The sequence below is a fragment of the Micrasema longulum genome, unplaced genomic scaffold, assembly GCF_059751315.1.
Source record: "Micrasema longulum isolate JH-2025_06_02 unplaced genomic scaffold, ASM5975131v1 h1tg000279l, whole genome shotgun sequence".
In the NCBI taxonomy this organism is placed as follows: Eukaryota; Metazoa; Arthropoda; class Insecta; order Trichoptera; family Brachycentridae; genus Micrasema; species Micrasema longulum.
This window is the reverse complement of record NW_028277483.1, coordinates 632,965-658,549: the sequence shown is the minus strand read 5'-3', so window position 1 is coordinate 658,549 and position 25,585 is coordinate 632,965. Positions and strand designations below refer to the sequence as shown.

Sequence of the window (25,585 nt, the reverse complement as noted above, 5' to 3'; positions counted from 1 at the left end):
ATTTACGCAAAACAAACTTACGACCCTTGCTCGGAAAAACTATAATAAATTACCTTATTTTCTCAAAGCGGAAATTTATCTCCTTTGACCTTGGTGTTGAAGCACTATAACTTTGCGGAAATCTTTTACCAACATTTCCGGCAAGTTTAATAACGACATGAAAGAATTATAACGACAAATAACATAAACTTGTTTAAAAGTTTAATAAATGTACAGAAACGGCGTAGTTTAAATGTTAAATTAGAAAAACTTTTAACCTTATTTTAGAGCCAGACAGATCCCTACCTATAACTACGAGGTGTGTTCAGAAAATAAGGGTTTTTTTTTAATTTCGTGGGTTCAGAAACTCCGATCGTCATTTTTTTATGTTGGTTTACATGCCCCTGAAGTATGCTCAAATTTTCAGCTATATTCATTTTTTACTTTGTTTGTGGCAGCCGCTAAGGTTGGACGTGTTCGGCGTGCTCGGCGATTTTCGTTTTGACGATCCAGAATTCCTCCACTGGGACGATTGAGTCTTAGTTTCGACATCATATCCGCAAACCCATGTTTTGTCACCTGTTACACGTTTCAGTAATTCTACATCGTCGTTGACTTCATTTAGTGACACCTGAGCCACTTCCATTCGCCGCTGTTTTTGTTCGAAATTAAAAAAATTTGTAACAAATTTTGCTGCCACGCGTTTCATACCCAAAATATTCGAAAAAATTTCATGGCCTGAGCCAGTTGATATGCCAACATTATCAGCAACTTCTTTGATTGTGATCTGGCGATTGTTCATAACGATTTCATTCACTTTTTCTACGTTTTCATCGATTATTATTGATGTGCTGTGGCGTCCGGTCCGTTCGTCATTTTCAACGTCTTCACGGCCATCTTAGAAACTCTTATACCACTCGTAAACTCTTGATTTACTCATAGCAGACTCACCATAGGTCTTTGTTAACATTTCTCAAACTTTGTTAGACTTCAGTTAATTTTCTAAACAAAATTTTAATCAAATTTTTTGATGCAATTTTTTGAACAAATGAAAATCGCCGAGCTCATAAAAACACGGCTAACGTTAGCGGCTGCCACACTCAAAGTAAACAATGAATACAGCTGAAAATTTAAACATACTTCAGGGACATGTATACCAACATAGTGAAAATTTGACACAAAATGTTATTTTCTGAACACACCCCGTACATAACACCTACACATATTTTAACAGCCACAACTGTATACACAAAAAAACGTAACTTCTTGAGTATTTGTTGTTTCAGTCTGGAAGTATGTACGAGTGTAAAGTATTGCGGAATTCGGATCAGAGTAGAGCGAATGTCCGTAATTTTCCCCCCGTCCTAACACAACTCGACTTAAGTTTTCCAGCGCAGATGTTTATTACTCACTACTAATCAAAAATGACCTCAAAATAAAAATATCTTGATAAATCATAAAAACGGAAATATAACCCCATTTCATCAACACGATGCCTTTATCGTTGCCTCGTGGTGCATGAAGTACTGTAGTGGTACACGTGTTCGAGCATTGCCGTCAGACCAATAGGGAAATGTTACATATTACGAATACCAAAAAAAAATATGATATAGCTGGATTAAATTCAATATGGATATTGTGGAGAAATGTTTTCATACATAAATGTAAAAAAAAATAAAAAAAATATGATGATAGAAAAACGGCCTTGGTTATTGTAACGTCAAGGTTCGTAATAATGTTCAAACAAATTTCAATGGCTAGGAACAATTAAACATAAATTGTGACGTATTTGAGGCGCGGCCAATGGAATGACTGTTTTTGCGGGAATTCAAAATTACAAATTAATAAAAAATTGTTTTTACTAAACAGTATTTCATAGATCTTTATTACTTTAATTTTTTTTTAAAAAATCCCTATTTCGTAGAGTATTATTCACAAAATTAAACTTTAAATAAGGCAGTTAAAAAATACTAACGAATTAGAACAATCTTTATGGTGGAAAAATTAATCATTTAAACTTAATTGATAACAAACAATTTATAAAATATATGGAAACGTCTCCTTATAATATAATATTATTATAGCGCACATGAGAATATGTATGTGTGCACTATCAAAATTAAAAATATAATAAAATAAATCATTTAACGTATCTAGCGTGATTTTCCTAAAAAAATTACCTCAAGGGCGCTTTACAAAGTTATTCTATACATATTGAGTCATTTTAATTTCAGTTTAAATTTAAGAAAACCTTTTTCGTTAAACAGTGTACATTGTCAGCACATATCAAGACAAATTTTTTTTTGCTTTGTACACCATTTTGTGAAAAGGACCTAAGTTATACTGTTATGGTATTTGTTTCAATCAATATAGTATAAAAATTCCGCAAAGCAAGTTTTGTAATATTTCCAATAAAAATAAACGTAAAAATGGCATTTTTTAAAAATAAATTATAAAAGCGCTATCTACGAATAATCAGTTTCATATTTTCATTTAGAATCACTTTAAGTCATTAAACTATGGACATGTATACCAACATAGTGAAAATTTGACACAAAATGTTATTTTCTGAACACACCCCGTACATAACACCTACACATATTTTAACAGCCACAACTGTATACACAAAAAAACGTAACTTCTTGAGTATTTGTTGTTTCAGTCTGGAAGTATGTACGAGTGTAAAGTATTGCGGAATTCGGATCAGAGTAGAGCGAATGTCCGTAATTTTCCCCCCGTCCTAACACAACTCGACTTAAGTTTTCCAGCGCAGATGTTTATTACTCACTACTAATCAAAAATGACCTCAAAATAAAAATATCTTGATAAATCATAAAAACGGAAATATAACCCCATTTCATCAACACGATGCCTTTATCGTTGCCTCGTGGTGCATGAAGTACTGTAGTGGTACACGTGTTCGAGCATTGCCGTCAGACCAATAGGGAAATGTTACATATTACGAATACCAAAAAAAAATATGATATAGCTGGATTAAATTCAATATGGATATTGTGGAGAAATGTTTTCATACATAAATGTAAAAAAAAAAAAAAAAAATATGATGATAGAAAAACGGCCTTGGTTATTGTAACGTCAAGGTTCGTAATAATGTTCAAACAAATTTCAATGGCTAGGAACAATTAAACATAAATTGTGACGTATTTGAGGCGCGGCCAATGGAATGACTGTTTTTGCGGGAATTCAAAATTACAAATTAATAAAAAATTGTTTTTACTAAACAGTATTTCATAGATCTTTATTACTTTAATTTTTTTTTAAAAAATCCCTATTTCGTAGAGTATTATTCACAAAATTAAACTTTAAATAAGGCAGTTAAAAAATACTAACGAATTAGAACAATCTTTATGGTGGAAAAATTAATCATTTAAACTTAATTGATAACAAACAATTTATAAAATATATGGAAACGTCTCCTTATAATATAATATTATTATAGCGCACATGAGAATATGTATGTGTGCACTATCAAAATTAAAAATATAATAAAATAAATCATTTAACGTATCTAGCGTGATTTTCCTAAAAAAATTACCTCAAGGGCGCTTTACAAAGTTATTCTATACATATTGAGTCATTTTAATTTCAGTTTAAATTTAAGAAAACCTTTTTCGTTAAACAGTGTACATTGTCAGCACATATCAAGACAAATTTTTTTTTGCTTTGTACACCATTTTGTGAAAAGGACCTAAGTTATACTGTTATGGTATTTGTTTCAATCAATATAGTATAAAAATTCCGCAAAGCAAGTTTTGTAATATTTCCAATAAAAATAAACGTAAAAATGGCATTTTTTAAAAATAAATTATAAAAGCGCTATCTACGAATAATCAGTTTCATATTTTCATTTAGAATCACTTTAAGTCATTAAACTCGCATATATGTAGGAAAAAAATTAAACCTGCCAGAAATCCTTAAATCAATAAAAAATATCAAAACATTTATATCTAATTTTTTTTAAAACACATAAAACCTGCCCTAGTTATAACTCCCATGCGCTAGAAAATTATTAGTTTTTAGATTAAATCTAATTTAAAAGGTCTTGTTCAGAAAAAACATATACATATGTAAAACAAACGCCCTCTCTTAACACGAGCCTTTAGTCTATTAAAGAGGTAGAAACGTTAGTACCAACTCTACCCTAACTTGATTACTATTTTCTAATAGTAGGTTATTTACACCTCTTACCAAAATGATCAAGATACGCTGCGATTGGTGTACCAATGCAATACCTTATGCACCATTAGGTGCAAAAAGGGAATGATGATGATGATGATGAGAATTTCATGGCGTGAAAAGGAAATTTACGTGTATAATCTTGTTTTTGTGTATTTTATTTTGTCAGGCTCATATTTTTTCAATTTGTTTTTTTGCAATTTACTTTATGCACGTATTTTATATTTCCCATCAGTATTGTCAGTTGTGGCATCTGTGAAAAGGAAAAATATCTTTGCACATGAAAAATCTGTCACTATATTCATCACGCTCGTACCTTGTTACCTTTTCGCAAACATTCCTCCCCTTTTTACCACCCCTGCCCCGATTAAGTTCTTTGCCAATCTATTATCTCGGGGACATTTATCATTGTCTTCTTATTAAGTGCAAGTAAGTGAACTCAATCGTCTTCAATATCTCGACGAGGGCGGTTAAACTTTTTTTTTACATTTAGACTAAGGGTAGTTATTTGTTGCAAAGTTTTTATGAGCAAAATAACATAAATTGCATTCCTGTTCTTCTGTGAGAGATACAGATTTTGCACATTTTGTTTGTTTGGAAGTAATTTACAAAAAGTTTTATATTTTTCATTTGTTTTCTACGAAAAAAATACATATTTCCGTTCTTATGATTCACCTTTAGACGTACTAGCGCTTTTAACGAGCCACCGCGCCGATACGCACAAAAATTGAAGAAGGATTGTCAGACACGATGTTAGCTACATCAACAGTTTGCAACAAAACATCAGGCCGTACGTAGTCGCGAATTGCCAAATTGATATTAATTAGCATTGTGATTACTTTCAAAAGGACCAATAAACTTTATTTATTCAATAAAGTACAAATTATAGCAATATTGATATATTATTAAAAGAAAAAATAGTATTAAAACATATTTTGTCCCGATAAACTATTAAATAATAGTTTATCATCGGTTGCTCAGACATAAGTTTTGATTAAGAAATACAGACATAATTTTTTACACATATAAAATAATGAACAAATATTGTTTTGTTTCTGATGCTTTGAAAAATGAAAAATATTATTAAGATAGAAATAAAAACTTAACGAAACCAGATAAAATGGTTAAAAATATTTTTTTTTTAAAGTAGGAAAATAGAAAAAAATAATACAATTAAAGTTAAAGAATAGTCATTTACTTGAATACATTTTAAACATAAGAAAAAAAAAATACATGTATAAATAGTGGGTGCTCATAAATGTAACCAAAACAAATTAAAAAATAAGTCAATCGAAAGTTTTTATTTACATCTACAGAAAAAAAAAATTAGCACCAATTAAAATTAATATCTCAAATATGTAAATAAAATAAGAAAGAAAGAAAGAACAGAAAAGGTTAAAAAGTAAATTTAAAAAATGTATTTAATGAGAGATAAAAATACTGAGTTTAAGAATGTTTTACGTAAATATTAAATCAGTATAGAAACGTTCTGTCTACTAGCCACTTTTGTAATACAAACATATTTTTTTTTTTTATGACATGTTTTCAAGGCAAATGGCAACATATTAAATATTTTTCGAACAATATAATCCAAAGTACGTTGTCCATATTTATTTTTAAATTTTGGTACCACTAGGCCATCAACAGATGTAATTCCCTAAAAAAGTTGGTGTTACATCGTCGTGATCATAGAACAATGGATGTGCAAAAAATGCTACATTGACTTTCTTGCATATTTAATCTTGAAAAGGTGATACATGGCCTTATATTCCGGGTTTGAAAAAATATGTGTAAATAACTATCCCAAGTATCCAATTATATATTTCTGTACTTAACAAGTTGTTTCATTGTTCCTGGACTTGCACCTGAAGCGTAAGCATAATCACCTTACTTTCATGTGACAGATTCTCGAGCTAAGCTGCACTTGTTTTACCAATGCCGTGCCCTATCCACCACTGGGTGCGGAAAGGGTCATCATGATGATATGATGAAATATTTGTATATAACCAATAACGATGTCGATGATTTGCATGTTAGTGTATTTTTTGTCCTGACGAAGACATGGGTACGACCCGAAACCGAAAGATATAGAAACATCGGTAAGAGGTCATGTACAAACTGTAACTTACATTTAATATATAGATGGCATTATTAAAAAAAAAAGATAATTACCTTTTGACATACTTATATGTTTTTTAATAAATTAAAAGCTTAATGTTTCTTATCGAGCAATTTTTTTCTTTTGTATTTAAACTGATTTTTATAATATATATTAAATATTGAAAGTGGAAAAAAAATCCTAACAATGCTTTAGAAGGTACACTGCGAACATGATTTTCCTTTTTTCAAGATAATATAATTCCTTTTTTTATTATTTAACATAGGCAAAGCTTCTATCCTGTGTTTAAGTACCTGGCAAGCTTCGATCTGGGGCATTGTGACAAATGACTGAGCTTCCTTGGGACTTGAAACATATTTTTTTATTATTTTATTGTAAGGTTGGCACTGATCCAAGTGTGAACGTGAAGGCACTTTTTTAAAAGGATACTTAGTCTTTGAGGGATGATTTTAAGCTCTTGAATAAGAAGGCTATTGTTATCAGGTCTTTTGTGACTTCATTTACATTACTCAATTTATAAAGAGAATGTCTCATCTTCGTAACACTACAAAACTGAACTTTAGTGGGAAGAAAAGGTAATTTAAAAAATACTGAAATGAATATTACAATTTGGTAAAAAATGTAACTCTATTTTTGATTACCGTATTTTTAAAATAATGTTTTGACATCTAAATCGATTTTTATAAATATGAGTATGATTTACATAGTGTAATCCGTAAAGAATTTTTTTTTTTACGAATAAGGTAATAATTATAATGTTAAAAATATCTTCATAAGTTTTATTCCACTTTTATTTATAATTTTCACAAGTGTCCAACATTGTCAGACTGGTTGGTCATGGTGAAAATTATTATTAATGAATAAGGAATAAAACTTTACGGAGTATTTTTAATATTAGAATCAAAATGCAAAAAAAGTATCTGAATTTAAAGTTAGTGGAACGTTTAGGTTTGTACGTGAAAATTCTTGATGGAAGTTCGTTGTAATTTAATAAAGAAATTAAAGACGAGTGATACTTTAATCCACAAATTTGGAGTATCCGGTGACCGGTTTCATCACTTTCGCGATATCTTCGAGACTGGTATCTTTATAAAGGAATTCAATGTATTTATTCAAGAAGTATTTATAGAAGTCAAAAATAATTTTATTGTATTTACTTTAATGTAGTTTTGAATGCTTTATCCTTACCTCTGTTTTGTATAAATACATTTAATTTCTTAATAAATATACCAGCCACGAAGATGTCGCGAAAGCGATGAAACCGGTCACAGGATATTCCAAATTTGTGGATTGAAGTATCACTCGTCTCTTATTTCTATTATAAATTAAAACTGGTGTTTAGGTATAATTTGGGTTACATAATTTATATCTAAAATATAACGTTTTATTTGTTTATGTGTGCAGTATTTCATGATTTTTTTTTATTTAATAAAAAATCCGAAAACTTAGGTAAGATTTAAATACATATGCTTATACGTATTTTTAACAAGAAAAAAAAATTGGTACAAAATTTTACCCATTGAATCTTCAAAATAAATAATAACTTCTTCCTCTTCTAAAACCACCATTAAGTCATTTCCCCGTAGGGGGTAGGCAAAGAGGATAAAACGCGTGTCCTTATATACATTACCATTTTTTTTCTCATTCATACTATTATATACCTTTCTTTGATTTGAGATTTTGGTTTATCTGATCATACCATGTCTTTCTTCGTTGTCCTCGTCCTACGCTATCCTACATTCTCATCATACATATGTATATATATATCATCATCATTCTTTTTCTACACATAATGGTGCATAGGACACTGCATTGGTACACCGATCGCAGCGTATCTTGATCATTTTTTGTTACATGAAGATAAGATAATCAGTCTTACGCTTCAGGGATACAATTCTAAACCACTCTCGGAGCACGACAAAACAGTTTTTTTCGTGTATTTTGTGTGCAAATACGCGAGATAATACGGCCGCGAGAGCGTTTGGAATACCAGCCCAGTTATAAGTCGAGGAACCATGAAATATTCTGGTGTGAAAACACCCTTTTAAATAAATATTTCATATCAACCATTTATGGAATCGAACCCAAGACCTCTTGCTTCGTAGGCAAACGCGCTGAACATTACACCACGAGACCGACCGCATATATTTATTTACATATAATTGTAAAACTGATGTTCACATTTACATGACATTAAAACTAATTTCATGTTCTCCGTCTCTGTTGTAATGTTTTGATTAAAATTAAAATTTATCTCTGTTTCTGCTACATATGTAAGCTGTATTTCATTTTGAATATCCTTTATCAAAATGTACATTAAAGTATAAATTTGACTAAGAGTCTTTGAAAAGCTCGCCGAGTAAAAAGTGAAAAAAGTCCAAAGGCTCCGATACAAAGCCAACCCTTTATCCAGAAAATATAACCCGCAGCGGGTGAAGGCTCCCTCATATCCGGGGCTTTGTAATCCACCACTTGTCATATATCAAACACTTTTCCTTCCTTGTCGTATAAACTGCTTCGTGCTCAATAGCGGCGTGGAAGAAATGCCGCGCCGCGCCGCGCCGCAGCTAACCCAGGGGACACTTTTTCAACACACATAAATAAAGAATAATTATGTTCATACCTATCATTGTAGACTTATACTGGCTATGCGACATCCCATCGGTGATAGGTAATAAAGAACTCACACGAGAGGTAGTATCATACATGATAAATATAGCGCAGGAAATTGGTAAAATAAACCAAAGTAGGGAACAAAATGCCGAACACTCCTCTAGTGGAACGGAAGGCCTGTTGACTACTGCCAACAGGCCGGCTTCTCCTGAAGAGTTTTAAGTGGTTTCCTCTCCACGTGAGCAAATGCTGAGAAGTTCCTGATTAGCCCACATTAATATATCCCTCTTGATCCCAATAGTTTAGATAAATTTTAAGATATTTAATTGCAGAAAAATCCACTTTTTGAAATATAAACCATATTATAAGCAAGGTAAATAATAAAGCAACTCCCATATAAAAAAAAGAATTTTAAAAAAAGACTTATACTGGAATCCAATTTTCTTTAGATTGAATCTTAATGGATCAACACCTTAAAAATGTGAAGAATTGATCATTTATAGATACTAGCAGGCAACTGTTAAATCGCAAAATCCTGCATGCTTGAGAATTAATACAGTTAAAAAAACTTCAATTCTGGTGGTACATTTATGTACCGCTTCGTTCTAGGTGTTGAACAAATAAACGTCGTTATAGCCACAGAAAAGTGGCACCTTTGTAAAAATAGTGAATAATCGAATCTACGCCAGAATGTTTTTGACTTTGACAAATGATAAACAGTGATTACATTCGTTTTTTAAATATTAAAAACAAGAGTCTTAGTATGTTTTTGACCAGTTTTAATGATTTTTAAAGTTCCGTAAGATTTTTCTAGTGCTGTAAATGTGAATTATAAAATGCCGGTTTTCTGATCAATACTATTTTCAGAAGGTGATTATTTCAGTTTTTTTTGTGAAGGCGGTCTGGCTGTTTTAAACAAAAAATAGAATAGACCCTACTGCACTCGATCACAGTAATGTCTATTTTTTTCAAAGTTGTGGAGTGGGTGCCTACTGCATAACTACGTTTAAATAGTCAATTAAAATCTCTTATGCACTATAGTAGTTATCCATAATACAAATTTATTACAATATTTATGAATCTTGGCGCTATATAAGTTATCCACCATAACAATAAATACGACATATGTTATTAAGAATACAACTTTTTTTTCGCAATATAAATAATAATGAAATTTAATAGAATCTATTTATAGGTTTTCCGAGTTATTGAAATTTTGTCATAATACATTTAAATCGAAGAATATTCTCACAACTTAAAAAAATATATATTTAGAGGTAGTAAACATGTTTGTGATAATATTGAAAACAATATTTTCTCGTGGCTCATTAAAAAAAGAAAAACAAATTATGGGTAAAAAATATTGTAATAGTAGTTGTAAAAATGTAAAGTGAAAGCTTATTTTTCAAAAATAAATTGAAGTAAATATTTACCCCAATTTAGTGTTGACACTACGATAATACGGCTCAAATTCTTGCGCGCGAGATAAGACAGACCCAATCAATCAATTCTTAAGTATGTATTAATATTTTAGAAGGAGTTATGGGGAATGTGGAAATCAAGGCATTAACGAGTGTACTTTAGACGTGGACAATATAATAATAATAAAATAAAAATACGTTTAACATAATAGGAGGATCATAAATCCGGGCAGCAGCCAGTGGTTCCCCGGGGTAGGCAAAGAAAAGTTGTCTGCCTGTCCTAGCCACTAGCCAGAACTTGCCCCTTAGCAAAATATTATCGCTACGTAACATTGTTCTACACATTTTTTGTTCTAATACCAGATTTAAATAATCGAACAATTAGTAAGTCGCGATCATGTTTTTTTTTAGATTTTATTTATAAATCATATAACTTAAAATATTTTACAAGTATAAAACGTTGAATTACATTCCAAGGAGTTTTAACAACTCAATTCGGGACAAAAATAATATTTACATTTAAAAAATAACATATATTGAGAACAAAAAAGAAACAAAGCAAGTTTAACACCTTCATAACTAAATATAACACAACAATATATACGATCATGTCATATAATAAAGGCGAAGATAGATAGAGAGAAAATAAAAATATGAAAAACCAGGTAGAAAAACTAAAAAGAAAAACTAAATAGAAAAACCAAATAACTGCTCAGAACGTCATAGATGAAAGTACTAAAGGTATTCGTAGGGAAACCCCAAAGAGACAAAATCCAGATTCAAGAAGTTAGACGGAATTGCAATACCCAGTGCATAGTAAATAGACTATGGAGAGATTACGTCAATAATTCCATTAATGAACAGCTCCAAAACCCCCTCTTCTATTGCCCACGAAATTGCGTCCGTTTGCCGTCTGCCCGGAAGATCACCAAGGAAAGGGAAGAACAGCTGAAACTTAAAGTCTCAGGAGTTAGCTTTTAGCTGATACCAAATTAATCGATCTTAACTGAGAAGAAGAAGAATAAGCTTTTAGAAATAATTTTCACTCAGATCTTCCAAGAAAGGTTTTAAGTAGAAGACCTTGAGAGCTTTGCTATTTACGCATTTCATTTTCTTTAAATTTGGTCGGTTGTTTATTACACAGCGTTCGAGACATATTCTCCAAGGACTTTTTACCAAACTTGGTTGAATTAAATTTTGGTATATGCAGGTTTTTCGAGCTGCGCGTATTGTGTATATGGATATCGCTATTGAAAATTTGCTTTAAATTTGTATGAGCTAAAGAATTCAAAATGTGAAAGAATAAATTAATTTAATTTAACTATGATCATCCTACGACGATTTTAAAGGTAAAATGTTTTGTCTTTTAAGGCTGTCCATAAGGTTTTAATTATCAAAACAGTTTATAAATGGACCGTGCAGTTTGTTTATTAAAGCGTTCAAAAAAGCAATTTTGTGAAAAAATATATTTTACCTTAAGGTTTTTATTGAATGACTTTTTACAATTTTGGAAAAGGTCTAACTCAACGCAACGCCTAAAATCGCTTTGATAAACTTTCAGTAATGAAGTACCATCAGAAATTTTCGTTTTCAAATAATTTTCAGAATTTCGTCGCGGCCGTACTTTCATCAGTGACGAATTTCGTAAATAAAATAATATTTTTATGAAAGTTTTTTTCAGTCTTATGTCTAACTCATCATCATCATTATTCCCTTTCCTCACCTAATGGTGCATAGGGCACGGCATTGGTACACCAATCGCAGCGTGTCTTGAGCATTTTTGTCACATGAAGGTATGATGATCAGTCTTACGCTTCAAGCACCGGTCCAAGGACAGAAATATTATACTGTGAAACACCCTTTTAAATTGATATTTCATGTCAACCATGCCGGGAATCGAACCCGAGACCTCTTGCATGATAGGCAAACACGCTGACCATTACCGTAATTTTATCGAAAAAAAATCTGCATAAAATGCGGAAAATTTCAGAATGCCTTGAACTTTTTTTAGCCTGCCCTAATAACGCAGCCTGGCTTTAGCCCTGTCATAAATATATCCTATCAGAATTGAAGAAAGTTGATTGTTTCATGTTGGCTATTTTTTTGTTTTTATTTGTTCTTTTTACAATGCGCTGTGTTATTTTTTAAATACAAACAAAATCAAATTATTCTTATTCTTATAATTTACCCAAATATTACAATTTTGCTGGACATTTTCAACGAGTTGTAAATAACTCACTATTAGAAAATGGGAATTAAGTTGGGGTAGAGTGAGGTTCGAACCTCGGACTTCTGATCCGCGAGTCCGCAACACTAGCACGGGACCACAACCCGACTATTTTTAATGGTGTTGTTTTGTGTATTATTTACATATTAATTTATTAATATATATTACACGTAGTGCCTTTTCATAGTGTGTAAAATACATAATATGTGGAAATAACCACTTCAAATAATATACAGTAGATAGACGAAAAAAAAATAGCATAAAAAATTAATACTTACATATTATACACATGGTTTCATACAACGGTCACTCCAACATATTGTGTAAAAAATAAATTATTAAGGGGCATATAAAATTTAAAAAGTTTGAAAAGGGTTTTAAATAAAAAAGGACAGATGGGTATATCTTAAATCATGGGTACATTGAAAAAAAAAGTTACCAAGTTTTAAAAAAAAAAACCTCTTTTGTTTTTTAAAGTGAATAATAAAATTCCAAAGAACATAATATAATATGTATTCACATATATACAAAAAGTTGAAATTATTGTTGTACTTTATTGTTTAAAAAATTTATTCGTCCAAACTTAATACAGAACTTTGATTCCATGGAGTTGGGACATGTGTCCCAATAAATATAAATAAATTTAAACAGTAAATAAATAAATAAATTAATTAATATAACGTTTTTTTGGAACGCATATTCAATGGATCAAATACTTTGAGTTTGTTTTCTATACTTGTTACGAGTGTTATGTTTTGCGAGACTTGTCCGATTCACCATTTTGACTGAAGATTGGGGAAAGTCAATATTTTAACATAGATCTTGCTTTTTACCAGTGGCGTGCGTTCCATATAGGCGAATAAGCAGTGCCTACTCAACTAGATTATCGTAAAAAATATTAAAATATATATGCAAGAAATTATTTAAGAAATTTGGAAAAATCGCGAAAACAAATTGAACATAATTCTATTTTACCTGCGTAGTAATCGACGCACCGCTATTGACCAACGGATTTGAAATCAAAAACTACATATGCCTGCTTTGCTTACTAATATGGCAATTTTACACAAAAACAATGTATATGTCCTGTTCACGTACATATTACTGCGTATTTTACAATGCGTCAATATAAGTTATTGCTAAGTAATAACAAATGAGCACATTAATGCCATCTAGCGGTTTTTTCATTTAATAATGTTAAAACTTTCTCAAATGTCGAATGTCAAATTTATTTCAGTGCATATCTCTATAGTCTGTGATCGAATATTTCATCCGATCGGGAATATTATCGTGTGTTCATTTTACCAAAATAATGAAAATGGAAAACAGTGAAACTTTATCTGATAAAGCAAATATGCGTTTAATAATTTAAAAAACAATGCATTTTCTCGGCCAACTTTAATCGACAAAAAACGCATTATTAGCAAAAAAAGCTGTACGCCTAAATTTAAAGTGATTTCAAAAGAAAAGTTTAATTATTACACGTAAATTCAGTGTAAAACATTTCGAAGAGTTCCGTGGGTAACCTGGGTGTTTACACACAAACCGTTTATATTGTTCCTCTTGTATATTATTTTCTAACCTAAAAGCAGTTTGGAATGACAGCACAAAATATAGCACTCATTTGGGTATTTGATGTGGTTTAGGTAATTTCCACCTCATGTACAATCTAATAACGTACATAACAATTATGTGACGTGTAAATGAAGTTGTCTCGTAAGATTTATCATTCACTTATAAAAAGTAGTACCGCGAAACCGTCCAATTTTGCACTGGATGGATATTTTGCCCAAACAGTCTAATCTATGATAAACCTTTAAAAAAACATATTTCCATTTGATTTCGGTGAATTTGGTACCAAATTAGATTAAATTAGAATGTTTGGGCAAAATATCCATCCAGGGCAAAATTGGACGGTTTCGCGGTACGTCATTTTTCCTACTGCGTGCCCTAGTTAAAAATTCTGTGCACGCTTTTGCTTTTCACGTAATATAGTAAACAAAAATACAACATTTGTTTAGTATTTAGAATCGACGTCATTCAGTAATTTAACAATAATAGTATTCTAAATTAGTATTTTTCTAACTTCTTCTATTTTTAAGATTATTTTAATATAACACATACGAAAAAATGTGCTCCTCTTGTCCACTGCAATATATGTATGTATTATTATGTATCCCCATATATTTTCTACTAATATAAGTATGTAATGATTTTTATTTTTTAAATTTTTCTTTCTCTTCTTAATTCATTTGTATTTTTTGCTCCTTTTTTGTGTAAAATGCATTTCTGTCCTCATTTAAAAATGCACCTCTGTTCTTTCCACTTTTATACTAATATGTAAAGGTGATATTTTTAATTTTTTTCTAAAAATAATTTACATTTTTTTTTGCTACTTCCGTGTAAAATACGTGTCTGTCGTTATTTGTATGTATTTATGTAAAACATGTTAAGGGCGTTTTATTAAATAAATAAATAGTTTTATTTTAATTACTGATTTATTTTTTCATTTAAAATTACATTTGTTTACAAATTTATGACCTTATATTATGGCTCGTGTTAAATCGAATACCAATTTAAAAAAATAATAATAAAATAAATAATTATGAATACTAAAATAATATGTCGGCCTCGTCATGTAATGGTTTGCGCGTTTGCCCACAATGCGAGAGGTCTCGCGTTCGATTCCCAATATGGTTGATATGAAATATTTATTTAAAAATACCGTAAAACGGGGTTAAATTGCACCATCAAGGGTAACATTGCATCAAAAAAAAAAAAGTTTTTAGAGACACCTGTTGTCATTGCTACTAACAATAACTCATTGTTTCTCCAAATATTCAACGGATGTCACTTTTCACTCTTACCTAAGGTTATTTTCCATTCAATATGGTACTTTAGTACTGAGCGATTAGCGGTTTGGGTTGGTTGTGCAGTTTTTATGAATAATTTCTATAGGTAATTCTTATCACATCTTCAACAGTGTGTATCATTCTAAGGTGAGTAAAGTGGTTTCGTATGTTGAATTTTGTCATGTATTTGATAATACCAGTATTTCTTACTAAATTTACCAAAAAATATTAATATTAATATTTCCATGTCCATGTGGAATCTATTAAGATACTGAAGGAAAAAAAAAGTGATGCAATGTCACCCCGCCCTAGGGCTTACTTTGCATCATTTTATAAAAAATTATAGCTTGTATATAAAACTACAAAATATACTTATAACCACAAAAAAGTAAAGGAAATATATTATATAACCATGACATTTATTGTCAAAAACACTACTCATCTCCTCGATGAAAAAAATCATTATAGCTGAAAAGTTATTCAAAAGTGATGCAATTTAACCCCGTTTTACGGTATGTAAAAATATGTGTTTTCAAACTAGAATATTTTATAGTCCCTGGACTAGTACCTGAAGCGTAAGACTGATCATCTTACCTTCATGTAACAAATAATGATTAATTTACATTGCGATTGGTGTACCAATGCAGTGTCCTATGCACCATTAGGTGCCAAAAGGGAATGATGGTGATAAATAATACAAAAAAAATAACATGAAAAGTATTCAAATATAAATAAAACAAATTTAGTTACAGGCATAATCAATTATACAAAATAATAGAATCTTTGAAATCATTAGAAATTAATGGAAAAACTTGATTGATATGTATTTTATACTGTAAAAAATTTAATAATATAACTTAATGCTTACTGTTAATTAATTTTCTCTACTAAACAAAATTAATAATAAACAAGATAATATCCCCCAGCAATCTTATACAGTGATCTCTTCCTCTCGATAAAATTTAGTTATGGATGTTTTTTTTTTTTTTTAAAGGCTAAGCCTCTATTTTGAGGCTTGTCAGCAGGTGGGATAGAGGGGATATGGAAGAAGGTAATGAAAAATACACCACAACACCCAAACCAATTGAGAAAAAAATCTTTCTTGGATTTTTTTCTTGCAACTGGCGGGAATCGAACCCGCGACGCCAGTTTCACAGATAGCCGTCTAACCAACTGCGCCACGGCGCCTGTCTAACATGGATAAACATGGATATTGTTTTAGAGGACTTAACATATGTTCATTCAAGACGTTGAACTCTCTTGGAGCTATGTACATAATATACGAAAAGTGTCTCCGAGTACAATCTGCGACTACGACCACATAAAAAATGACCATTTAATTTACATAATTCACGGTGTAAGCGTAACCTTTTAAATATCACTCATTACACAAGAACGTATACAACATATACATAAGTAAAAAAACTAAAAACTATTAAAAATTATATATCAATCAATAAATTTAAAGCAAATCTAAAGAAATTTTTTGAACACGTGTAAAAGCTACATTATATTTTAATTAGCATGAATGTATTATTGTTTTATGTTTTTCTTCATATATATATATATACATATATATATCCAAGCACAAGAGTTAGTTTCTTTTTTTAGAGAGTTACAGTGATAACATTTACTAGATGCATAAAGTAGATATGTATAGAATTTTAAAAAACATGTATCTTTTATGAGATTTATGCATTAAAAAAAAATAAAGTCCATTGAATAATAAATTTGTACGTTTAGTTATTTTTAGGTTAGAATTATTTTTTACGAGTATTTATATGTAGTGGGTTCTGCCACGTTGTATAATTGGACACGTTAACTCATTACCTAGTGGTCAGAATCCGATTGGCATTAGATATTTATGTACCTTATTCCAGACATCCCGGGAACGAATTCTGCTCCCCAAAAGAGAAACGTAATCGATTCTCGAAGGACTTAGTGGTTTTCATTTCCTACAATAATGATCGAAACTGGTGATTGGTTAATTTAATAATATACGTAAAAAGAAGCCCCTAAAGATATTTTAAATGGTAAATTATTAGATCCAACTTATTTTTATCACATACCGCTGAAACTGCTTGAAAAATCGTGCCACTTCTTTACCATTTTAAATATGTTACATTGTATGTTTATTAAGTAGTTAAATAACCATAATAGTATTTTGAGTATGCCCAAATGCATGTAGAAACCGTGGGATTTTACTCAATTGGATTTTAAGTCAGATTAATCTCACCAACACCAATAAAGGTTTAATCTTTTCCACTTCACAAAATTCAAGAAACGGAAAAGTTAAAAAACGTGGATGTTCAAAAATAGGCAGAATGGTGAATGTAACTGAGAGTAGTGTAGTTAATTAATCCGATCAATGACAAGTCAAACGCCAGTTAACGCCTAGATTTTTATATTCCCCTTTTAAAATGTTTTCCCACTCTGTTGCACTAAATTGTATTTATTTATTTTTTATTTGGGAAAAAAACAACAGTTTTAACATGTTTTGTATACAGAAAATAAGAACACATACGAACAAAAATTGTAAAAACAGTCAATAAAAAATTTTCACAGCAATGTAAGATATTGATTAAGTGCATTATCGGTATCAAAATACAAGCAATTAACAATTGTTAGGCACTTGGAAGTTGCAAATAAAATAAAAATACACATATTTATATACAGTTATAAAAATAAAGTTAATAGAAACAAGATAAATTTAAATTTAAATAATAAGAAAAGAAAAAAGATGTATAAAAATAATGTAAAAGGTACAAAAATATAATAATGAACGTACAAATACATACATAATTACTGACATCGTAAAACTAAACGGGTGTACTGTTTAGGATTTTTCTATATTTCATATAAGAGAGATGAAAACTGTCCGAGCGACCGGAAAGAACAGTATTATAATAATGACATGCTCTAAAGAAAAAGTCGTTTTTCCTTGAGTTAGTCCTAGGTACTGGCAAATTAAATGTAGTATGGAGTCTTGTTCTGTTGGGTACGAGGTATTCTAAAGAACTTGGAAGTAAAGGAAAAAAGTTTAGAAACTAATATTATACATATAATTTTTGTACCCACATATTATTCCTCGTGATCGTAGAACAACGAAGCAATGTAATTTTTTTCAACTTTACATAAGATCAGTTTAATTTTTTTTTTGAAACTTGTGTTACAACTTGATTAGAATATTAAGCCTTTATTCAACCTTTTCAATATCAAATGCAAAAGAAAGTCAATTTTACGTTCTTCGCACATCCGTCGTTGTTCTACGATCACGACGAATTATGTATTTTTATTCTAATATATGTAATATTTTTTTAATGCCGGCAAATGCACAAACCCCTACACTACAAGGGTGGAATTTTCTCCACTCGATTTTCCTTTTCAGGATTTTTAAATACTCGCCCTGCGTCCTCATTCTATTTCACGCACAGAACTATATTCTTCACCCTCCCTATGAGGAACTTCAGTGCTACGGAAAATTTAATATAAAAAACTTTCTTACACGCGATAATGATAGCGTTTTTTTTATTTTATTTTATTTTTTTGTTTTTTTACAATAAACATGATAATAAAACAGAGTATTAAAAAAATAAAGCATAATAACATATCAATGAAGTACATATTAACAGAAAAATAGTAAACAATAAAATCCCACAAATTGTATCGTAAAGTTTCTCGAACAAATATGAAAAAAATAATAAAAGTATGTGAACTTATTTGAAACGTCATAGGTTCTGGTGAACACGTGCTTAGAATAACCAATAGTGACTGACTGAAAGAAGATTTGGAGCCAGGACTGAAAGCAAATTTCGGCTTCTTATTTAAATGGGTTATAAGTCTCTTCAAAGCGCCTAAAATGATGTATTTTTATTGTTAAATTGTAAATTGGATTTTTTAAACGCCTTTTGGTTCATTGTTACGTTAAACATAATATGACTTATATGTAATAACTCCTTCAGTTTCAGTGCTGCAGAGCAGCGTTTATTTTATAATTAAAAAATACATATAATAATTTGTTACCCACTAAGTCTAAAGACTTTTCGGTGGGACACATTTTTTTTATGACAGGTTTATATTACATTTATTTTATTTATATTTAACAGATTTGTTTATAAACAGGCACTATAAAGTATCTTGAAGATATTTCTTCAGTTCTTTTTTTTTCATTTGAAGATTTTTCATGTTGATGATGGTTTGTGGGAGATTATTGAACAATCTTGGAACAACGCAATTTAATGTTCGCTCTCCGAAGTAATTTGTAATTCGGGGAACAGACAGGGAGCCCTTAGTTTTTAATCTAGCGTTGTGAGTGTGGGAAACTCTTGTTTTATATTCCGGATCAACAAAGTGATCTATAATCAATTTGCAGTCACAAAGTTGTTTTACCGGCAGGACATTACAGAATTTAAAAGATACACCTTCGCCCATATATAAGTGAATGACAAAAACGAGTTATAAGATGCACCCAAGTACACCCGAACGTAATACAACTCATACTCATTTCGGCCGAAACCGAGAGCGAAACTTCGGTCGGTCCAATAATTATGTGTCGTGATAGATTTCCGGTCTCCGGGTAGCCATTTTAAGCGTATTTTGAAGGATACGGGGTTCTCTTTTTAAATGTCAGGAAAGCTCACCGACTCGAACTCGTGACGTCGCGGGCGGTATGATTTCAAAATTAATCATCATCATCATTCCTTTTCGGCACCCAATGGCGCATAGGGCACTGCATTGGTACACCAATCGCAGCATATCTTGACCATTTTGTTTATATGAAGGTAAGATGATCAGTCTTACGCTTCAGGTACCAGTCCAGGGAATGGCACAATTATATTTTTTTATGTCCCGACTTGTTAGAAAATTCCCTGTTAAGTCGGGATTCTTCTATATATTAATGAAAACATTTATAAACATATTAAACACTGTAGAAAATAATTATAAAAAATATAAATTATAAAAACTTAAAAGTAAATGTCAAGGAATGGAATGCAGATAAGTGTTTTAATAACACATGGCAATATGTAATTATTAATAATTAATAATAATTTTATAATTCAATTCGGTAATCAATTAATTCAATAAAATAAAATTATAGTAACAAATCTGTATAATAAATAATTTTAAGCTTCGATAAGCAATAATTAAATTATATATTCACACATTATTAAGCATCACTATTAAGTTTATTCAAAGATGATATTTAATGCAAACGTATATTAATATATTAATAATAATGAAAACAGCATCGATATTATATATTTATTCCCTGATATGATATTATATATTTATTACATTATGAAATATTGTGTTTGAAAACATCCTTCTAAATATTTTTTTCGTATGAAACATGTCGGGAATCGAACCCGAGACCTCTTGCATGGTAGGCAAAAACACTGACCATTACACCAGGAGGCGAACAAATAATAACAAAACTTAAAAAATCATAAAAATAAAAGAAAGTTTTTTTTCGGCTTAGTTTGATTGCTTAATAACATTTTTTTAAGAACACTGAACTTCCTTATTGTATTTATCTGGTTTTGCATTTTAATTGACGGTAAAGTCTGTGTAGCGTTACATCTTCTTGGTTCACTTATGTGTTCTCTCTCGCAATCAAGCAGCCCTCTAGCCATCAAATCGATTTCAAATTGTTCTAGATGTAACCCAATCCACTCAAATGTACTATTTCCCGTCCGCTCTAGATCCTCATCTAATCTAGCAGTGTCAGAGAAAGAACTCGTTATTTTATCTGCTAGTCAGGTTCGTTTCAATTTCTATGGACCTTTCTTCTATTGAGTACTCTTCCGTGCTTTTAACCATCGAGAAATATATTTCTGATGAAAAATAATTAACCGATTAATTGTTATTTTAATTTAAGTGCTAACGAAATAAAATTGTTTGTGTTCTTATAATTAATTAACACTTTTTATTAATGAGCGTTACTTATTTATTTATTTTATTGGGTAAACAAACAGTATGTACAAAATATATTCAGATTTTTTTTTGTTGTTTATTAGCGGAAGACAGACACCCACGCACACACCAAAACAATTGTTTACACTTTAGACAATAATTTAAATTATATTTAATATTACGAATGTAAAATATAAGAAATGAAAGAGATGTATATAATATTAAATTACTTAAATACCTGCTTTTTCAATATTTCTATGACTTCTAATCTCTTGTCTCGAAACCTATTGTTATATTTCTCGCATAAATATTTTATAATGTTCTTTAGTAACGATTTACGATTAATTTGCAAAAGCTACTCGTGCTTACGATCTACTGTTTACTCATTTTATGTTCATTTTACCGACTTTCGTTAACATATTTTTCATGCTATTTATCTTTTTCTTTTTTTAATTTGTACAACTGAATTCATAATAATGTTATATTTTATATACAATATTTACAAAAAGGCACTTCTGCCGAATAATAAATAAATAAATATTCAAGGTATTGTAGATTGTTTTAAATATTTCGTTGACGCGTTGTCTGTGTAATACAGAAGATTTTTTCTTGTCGGTCTAGGCACACGGAATTGAAATCTGTCAAGTAGATTAGGGGAGTCAATTTGATTGTTTGTTAATTTATATATAATTATCTGAAATTATAATTTTCTTCGATTTTAAAGAGAGTTTATTATATGGTACTGCATGCTTTTAGCATAGTTAGAGAAGTTAAGGTTTAACCGGTAGTCGATCTGATAAAAAAAAAAATAGTTGAACCCTTTATAATGTTTGATTATGTCCAAATGCTTGCAGACTGGCCACTTAAACCAGCCAATCACAGGTCGTAGGCCCTGTAAATGCCTAGACTTCCATATTCCCTTCTCAGAATTTTTTTCCCTCTCTGTTGAAATAAATTTAAATATGAACCCTTTATAGTCTATTAATACTAACATTATAGTTAGGTGACCAAATAGGAGTACAGTATTGTAGCTGGGGACGAGCAAATGTACCACCTAGATGAAGCAGAACATCTACAATATTTTATTGTCAAAATTCTCGAACGGTAGCTCAATATTACTCACCTATTGTTAGATTACAGAATACCGGGAATGAATATGCATCACATTTTGATATATTTAGTTTATCTCTGCCTAACTTAAAAAATAAAGTGACCAACATATTTTTATCAAAAAGAGCAAATCATCTTCAGAAGATTGGGTTGGAATAGTTATAATTTGATTGATTAATGTATTTTGTTATTGTATAATTTCTTTAAAATATGTATGTATTTCAAGTAATTAATAATGTGTATTTCTTTATTTCTAAGCACTCTTTATACCACATATATGTAAATGGCAGAAATGCCGTATATAAATAAATAAATAATAAATAAATGTTTTATAAAGTTTTTTATATGTCTCTGCATGTTTAAATGGTTTTGTTACCCACATATATTTTTAATTATTTTTATCAATAAGTTGGGAGGCCCAATTTCAGTGTTGAATTACAGCACACAACACCCAGAGTTGAGAAAAATCACATTAATTTTCCTTATTTACATAAACAGATTACTTTAATTTTAATTGTATTATTTTACTCTATTTTTATCTGGTTTTGTTAAGTTTTTTTCTTTTCTGTCTTCTTAATAATTTTTTTAAAGCATCAAAAACAAAATAATATTTGTCCACTATTTTATACGTATACAAAATTATGTCTGTACTCTTTTATTTGATTATTAATTTAAACCAATGTCTGAGCACCCGATGACAAACTATTATTTAATAATGTTTGAGTATGTCCAAATGCTTGCAGACTAATCTCACCTACGTGATAAAGGTTTCAGCTCTTTTACTTCACAAAAGTCAATAGATGGAAGAGTTGAGGAAATGTGGATGTTAAAACTTGGGCAGAATGGTGAATGTTACACAGTGTGTAAAGTGGCCACTTAAACCAGCCAATGACGGGTCATAAGCCCTGTAAATGCCTAGACTTCCATATTCCCTTCTCAAAAATGTTTTCCCTCTCTGTTGAAATAAATTATTATTTAATAGTTTATCGGGATAAAATATGTTTTAATACTTTGTTTTCTTTATAATGTAATAATATTGTAAGAATGTGTGTATTTTATTGAATAAAGAAAGAAAAATAATATATATGCATGAGGCAATTTCTTCGATACCTACCCAATGTTGGGTTCTAACCGGAAATCGAACCCAGCACTTTATGTGCATGAGTCAAACGTTTTAACCACTACACCACGTAGATCGCCTTACATTACTTAACAAAACGAAATTTTTTATTTTTTTTTATTTTTATTCGGTTATTTTCAATTTTACTGCGTGAATCTTTAAATTTGCAAACGTAGTATTATTTAATAAATATTTCAAAAGTAATGGAGAACTTCCATGTCTGAAGAATATTTACAATTATATCTATCCTGATGATGGACGCTGTAAAGCGATCTGAAACGCCGGAACAGAGTGCAAATGACTCACAATAATACGAAAATTTAATAAATTCAATTAAGTAAGGTTTGTTTCTTAACTGATTTCGACTCTCGTTTTAATCCTTGCATCCTGACGGTAGAAACTTTTCACGATGTAATAAAGGCCATATACTATCTCTTATATGTAAATAAAAATGTAATTGGAATTTGATTTAACCATCGCTTACATATTTTGACGTTTTTAAGTTGTTTCGGCCCATTGACCTATATAATAATACGTAGACGCGCTCTGAGCCCTCAAAAATAATGACACTTTACGGATGCCCAAAGACTCAGTGATGCCTAGACCATATTGAGTCGTTCTTTGACTGCCAGCCAGGCGTGATATTTAAAATCGAAAGCAAAATGCCTGATTGTGTCATGAAAGAGTGTAAAAACCTCTTTGATAAAGATTGTGAAGTTTGTTAAATATTTGTTCGTGAGTGATAAACAAAGCTTAAAAGAATTAATAAAAAAATAATTAATAAAAAAATAATTTTTAAATGTAAACGTCAAACAACACCTAGTGGCGCAATAGGGAAGTATCACTTGCTACGCTCAAGTACATGAACTGCGAACTGACCTGCAGCTCAAAAATAAATCTCGAGTTACCCATGCCTAGCCTGAAGTACTACCACTTTACAAGGCATCAGGTTCTCGACGCCCTTGACTTCAACTGGTGACTGCTCGTCGGCAGTTCATCTCACAACTACGGGACGCGAACCTGGCTTAGGAGGATGCACAGGATTTGGCAGCTAACAGAGATGCCTGGAGGATCTTCGTGGACATCATAATCTCCAAATACGGAGCGTACGTGGAATGATGCTGATGATGATATTTTTAAAATAGCATCATCATAATGTCAATTGTACATTGACTTTTTGCCAAACGGCAGATTTCTTGCAAATGTACAAAAATAACCTTTAACCAATACTATTACTCGATGGGGAAAAGAAAATATAGAGGAAAAAGAAAAGGAGGAGAGATTAAGGAAGAGAAAGGAGATGTTTCTTCAGACTTAAACAGAGATACTGTAGTAACATCTTTGATGGTGGATGGGAGATGATTCCACAGTCGAGCGGCATGGACTCTATATAAGTAAGAATAGAAAGAGGAATTGTAGATAGGTATTAAGAGTGCTTTGAGAATAAGAACGAAGAGGTAAATCATGAACTGATAAGCGTTGAAATTTTTCATGGAGGTATATAGGAGCGTAAGGACTATGACGTACATTAAACAGAAGAGAGAGGCAGTGAAAGTCTATCCGCTGTCTAATTTGAGCCATTTCAGTTGCCTAGAATAATCAGAAATGTGGTCATATTTTCTAAAACTGGAAATATACCTTATGCATGTATTCTGAAGTCGTTCAAGTTTATCGAGCTCACAGCTTAAATCAGCCATGGGAACATCAGCGTAATCCAGAATGTCCTAATGAAATATATTGTCCTTAATAATACCCACTAGGCATGTATCTGAATAATTTAATTGAACAATTGTTTTATGCAAAAAATATTAATAAACAAAATAAATAATCGATTTTCTTAAATCTATATTCAAGGATCAAAGGGTTAAGCCGTGATTTCGTCACTTCCGGGAGAGTTTTATTAGCCAATCATATAATGAGTTCTCCGAAGTTATCGCATTAATTAATAAACGCCCAAACGACCCACACTGGCCGAAACTTCTAACTCGATTGGAAACTTGAATTTGGCAAATTACTCATTGAAATTTATCGGCC

The 25,585-nt window shown here is 30.7% G+C and overlaps 1 long non-coding RNA gene across 1 annotated transcript in view; it reads left to right on the top strand.

Moving 5' to 3' along the window:
* The first annotated feature begins 13,791 nt into the window (after positions 1–13,791).
* The window catches only part of LOC148282901 (uncharacterized), a 55,297-nt gene continuing 43,503 nt past the window's right edge, over positions 13,792–25,585 (top strand). Inside the window, exon 1 of the long non-coding RNA XR_015821990.1 lies at positions 13,792–14,086. This is a non-coding gene — a long non-coding RNA (uncharacterized LOC148282901). The remainder of the gene's footprint in view (positions 14,087–25,585) is intronic.